The sequence below is a fragment of the Silene latifolia genome, chromosome 1 (assembly GCF_048544455.1).
Source record: "Silene latifolia isolate original U9 population chromosome 1, ASM4854445v1, whole genome shotgun sequence".
Classification (NCBI taxonomy): Eukaryota; Viridiplantae; Streptophyta; class Magnoliopsida; order Caryophyllales; family Caryophyllaceae; genus Silene; species Silene latifolia.
The window spans coordinates 60,165,777-60,170,954 of record NC_133526.1 but is presented as its reverse complement, the minus strand read 5'-3'; the positions used below and the strand labels follow the sequence as shown (position 1 = coordinate 60,170,954).

Genomic DNA, 5,178 nt, shown 5'->3' with positions numbered 1-5,178 from the left:
AACTTTTGTTCCTTGAGGCCGTTGCTTACCTTTGCTTCTAGTTTTGCTTTTGCACAGTTAGAGGACAGGTGTTTGAGAGGAAGACTTGAGTACTCTCATTTTGGAAGTTATGGCTACGATATATGATAACTTTCAGCCAAAGGAGCACCACCTTCCAAAGGGGCAACAGTTACCTATTCCTTCTACCGGTAAATTCGAGTTTCGTTCCTCTTATATTGATTTAGTGGAACGGAATCAGTTCGCGGGTCTACCAGATGAAGACCCCTTGAAACATATGGAAATTTTCACGGACTATTGTTGTTCAATACCTATACCGGAGGGGGTAACTCAAGATGAAGTAAAGGGGTTCATGTTCTTATACTCCTTGAAGGATTCGGCGCGAGATTGGTATCGCTACCTCGATAGAGTAGCAGCTGGAGTCATTGATTGGACATCTTTAGCACTAGCCTTCTACAAGAAGTACTTCCCGCCTTCAAGATCGATGCCTTGAAGAGTAAAATCACAAGTTTTTCAGAAGGAGCCGACGAAGATTTTTGTGAAGCATGGGGACGTTTCAAAAGTTTGGTCCGAGTTGTCCCTCATCATGGCTTCCAAAGAATGGTATCTTTGCAATCTCTTTTACAATGCTTTATATGATGATTACAAAGTCATTTTGGATGCAGCTGCTAATGGTAGGTTCCAAAATAATACCGGTCAAAGTAAAGGTTGGAACACCATTGAGGAGATGGCAGTCCATAAAGCTGAATTTGGAAGTTCACGTGGTAAGTCACGAAAGCAAGGTGAAGACATGACTGCTGTTGTGTCACTTATAACTTCCATTTCTACCCGTCTCGAGAAACTCGAGACTTCTGAAGCTTCCAAAGGGAAAGTCGAAGTTCCTATTCAAAACTCTGATGAGATCGAGAAGTTGGGAGAGATGGTCCAACTTCTTTTGGTTCAAGTGGCGAATATGGAAGCAGCCGGGATTGAGTCCTCACGTAATTTTGTTAAACAATTGGAGAATATGGAGGCTAAGCAAGCCGCTAATTCTTCAATTAAATGTGAAGGGCCGGTTGAGACGATCAATGCCATAAATCTCAGAAGTGGCCTTTCTTATGAAAGTCCCGACAAGCCAAAGGAAGACTCAGGAAATGGTGAAGAAGCTCGTTTGAATTCTGATGCAACAACGAGTCCAATGCCGATAATTCGGTCGATCGACCAACATTCCCTGTCGATCGACTGAATTGTCAGACAAAATAGTTTCTGGTCAGAAACTATTCACTCCTAGCACATCCATTCGATCGACAAACATCCTCAGTCGATCGACTGAAATACCTGATGACGTTAATTCTGGTCAGGAACTGTTCACTCCCAGCTCACTTGGTCGATCGACTGGATCTCCAGAGCAGGATGCAAATCCGTCAACTAGTTTGCATGATCCATCACTCATTGATGATTTGACGGGGGTTTTAAACCTACGAAAGCCGAAGGTTACTGATCCTACGGCCAGTGTTGCAGTCCCGTATCCGGAGCGTTTGAAGGCTACCAAACTGGAGCGTAAGTTTGGTAAGTTTCTGGAGATGGTCCAGAACCTCGAGGTAACGGTTCCTTTCACTGATTTAATTACCCAGGTACCCTCTTACGCTAAATTTATGAAAGATATTTTGAATCGTAAGAGAAATTTTCGTGATGATGGTAATGTTGCGTTTGTGGAGGAATGTAATGTTCTTTCACAAGTTAATGTGCCACCTAAATTAAAGGACCCGGGTAGTTTTTCAATTCCTTGCACTATAGGTAACCACGTAATTGGAAAGGCCCTTTGTGACTTAGGGGCCAGTGTTAGTGTCATGCCGTATTCTGTTTGCGAAAGGTTAAACATTGGTAGACTTAAGGTGACCGATATTACCGTTCAAATGGCAAATAGATCGACTCAGAGACCTATAGGTGTTCTAGAGGATGTACCCGTTCGAGTGGGTAAGTTTTTTATTCCTGTCGATTTCGTTGTTCTGGACATTGCAGAGGATAGTCAGATACCTATTATTTTAGGCAGACCGTTCTTACATACAGCTGGGGCTGTGATAGATGTCAAACGCGGAACCATCACCTTAGAGGTAGGAGATGACACTATTGAGTTCAGTCTTGCTCACAAGGCTATTGAACCTGCTGATGAGGATACGTGTTATTCTATTGATGTTGTTGACAGGATTGTTACTTGTAATTGGAGGGAATCCTTAGCCAAGGATCCCTTAGCTGATCTAACTCATTCAGATGAGTGTGCAGGTAATACAGTGGAAAATGCTGAGGAGCCAGATGCTTTGGTTGCCTCAATGGAGAGCTACGAGCTCAATGAAGAAGAAGATGAGATGCTTTTGAGCCTGGCCAATGATAACTTGGTGAACACTTGCTACACCATTGAAGCTGATTCTGTCTATGCTGTAGAGGTAAAGGTGCCAGAGCGTAAGCCACTTCCCCCTAATCTTAAGTATGTTTTTCTAGATGATACGAGCAAGACGGTACCCTATTGTTAGCTCTAAGCTTAACGATGACCAGCTGTCTGCTTTGATGTGTGTACTTAAGAAAAACAGGAAGGCTTTGAGTTACTCTTTGGATGACATTAAGGGCATCAGCCCCGATGTCTGTATGCATAGGATAGAGCTGGAAGAGGGTCACAAGCCTTACGACATGTGGTCAACGCAAGTTGAACCCGAAGATGCAGGAGGTTGTCATGGCTGAGGTGATGAAACTACTTGATGCAGGTATTATTTATACAGTTGGCAACTCCAAGTGGGTTAGCCCAGTTCAGGTGGTCCCGAAGAAAGGAGGGACTACCGTGGTTAAAAATGATAAAAATGAATTAATACCAACTCGAGTAGTGACAGGGTGGCGGATGTGCATTGATTATAGACAGTTAAATGCCGCCACCAAGAAAGACCATTTCCCCCTCCCTTTTGTTGACCAAATGACTGAAAGACTTGCTTCTAACAAATTTTTCTGTTTTCTAGACGGATATTCAGGGTTCTTTCAGATCCCTATTCATCCGGACGATCGAGTAAGATCGCTTTTACCTGTCCACAGGGTGTTTTTGCGTATCGTAGAATGCCTTTCGGATTGTGTAATGCCCCTGCTACCTTTCAGAGGTGCATGATGGGGATTTTTTCTGATTATATAGAGAATATTATGGAAGTATTCATGGATGATTTCTCAGTTTATGGCAGTGACTTTGATCGTTGTTTAGCTAACCTTGATAAAGTCATGCAGCGTTGTATAGATGTTAATCTTGTTTTAAACCGGGAAAAGTGTCAGTTTATGGTCAATGAGGGAATTGTGTTAGGGCATTTGATTTCTGATAAAGGTATACATGTTGACAAGGCAAAGGTGCAGGTGATTGAGCAATTACCTCCTCCCGTGAATGTTAAAGGAGTGAGGAGTTTCCTAGGTCACGCTGGTTTCTACCGGCGTTTCATTAAGGATTTTTCAAAAATTGCTAAACCACTTACACAATTGCTTCTTAAGGATGCTGTCTTTGAATTTACTGATGAGTGCCATGTCGCTTTCAACAGGTTAAAGGAGGCCCTAATTTCTGCGCCAATCATTCAGTCGCCTGGTTGGGACCTCCCATTTGAGATCATGTGTGATGCCAGCGATTATGCTATCGGTGCAGTTCTGGGACAGCGAAAGAATAAAGCTTTGAATGCCATATACTATGCGAGCCGAACTCTGGATGAGACTCAAGTCAACTATTTTACCACTGCGAAAGAGTTTCTAGCTGTTGTTTTTGCCTTAGACAAATTTCGGTCTTATTTATTAGGTTCTAAGGTTATTGTTTACACTGACCATGCAGCGTTGAAGACTCTCTTTATTAAGAAAGATGCAAAGCCAAGGCTTTTGAGGTGGATACTCCTTTTGCAGGAGTTTGATTTGGAGATCAGGGATAAGAAAGGAGCAGAGAATGTGGTAGCTGACCACTTATCTCGTCTGCAGCTGACAAAAAGGGAGGATTCTTTGCCTATTAACGATTCTTTTCCTGATGAGAGTTTGTTAGCTATTACTACTTCAGGTTCTTATCCACCTCCGTGGTTTTTGTCGATTTTGCTAACTTCTTTGTGATGTAGGATACCACCCGAGCTCTCATGGCAGCAGAAGAAGCGGTTTGCCTATGATGCTAGGCAATATTTTTGGGATGATCCTTATGTTTTCAAGGAATGCGCAGACGGTCTCATCCGGAGATGCGTACCTCAGTGGGAGGTGAAGGATATCCTAGAGGCTTGCCACTCTTCTGCTTATGGTGGTCATCACGGTCCGTCCAGGACCGTAGCTAAGGTACTCCAATCCGGTTTTTATTGGCCAACTTTGCATGCAGATTGTCGCAATTTTGTTCTTTGAATGCGACGCTTGTCAAAGATCGGGGAATATTTCCAAGAGACATGAGATGCCACAGGTGGGCATTCTTGAGGTCGAGATTTTCGATGTCTGGGGCATTGATTATCAAGGACCTTTTCCGAGCAATCAAGGTAATAAATATATCCTCGTAGTTGAGATTATGTATCCAAATGGGTGGAAGCTATTGCTACTCCCCATTGCGATGCAAAGGCCGTGATTAAATTGTTCAAAAAGATTATTTTCCCTCGTTTTGGTGTCCCTCGGGTTGTCATTAGCGATGGGGGGATGCATTTTAAAGAGAAACAACTTAGTGCTTTATTGACTAAATTCGGTGTCCAACATCGTAGAGGTTTGGGGTATCATCCCCAAACTAGTGGTCAGGTTGAGGTTTCTAACAGAGAATTGAAAGAAGTCTTAGCTAAAGTTGTTTCTAAATCACGTCAAGATTGGAGTCTAAAGTTAGCGATGTCTTATGGGCTTATAGAAAGCTGCGTTTAAAACGCCAATCGGGATGTCACCGCACCGATTGATTTATGGTAAGACATGTCATTTACCTGTTGAGTTAGAGCGTAAGTCTTGGTGGGCTATTTGTGATTTGAATTTGGATCCTAACCTCTCTCGTGAGAAACGCATGACACAAATTTTGAATGAGCTAGAGGAATTTAGGCTGCTGGCCTATGACAATGCAAGGATCTACAAGGAAAAATCAAAGCGCTGGCACGACAAGAGAATCATCAAGCGCGAGTTCCATATTGGCGATAAGGTACTTCTTTTTAACGCTCGTATCCGTTTATTTCTGGTAAGTGAAATCCAGGTGGA

The 5,178-nt window shown here is 42.9% G+C and overlaps 1 non-coding gene across 1 annotated transcript; it reads right to left on the bottom strand.

The window, feature by feature from the left end:
* Window positions 1-481: 481 nt before the first annotated feature.
* Window positions 482-590, bottom strand: LOC141620227 (small nucleolar RNA R71). The gene has a single exon (XR_012531914.1). It is a non-coding gene; the product is annotated as a small nucleolar RNA R71 (small nucleolar RNA).
* Between the last annotated feature and the right edge of the window lie 4,588 nt (window positions 591-5,178).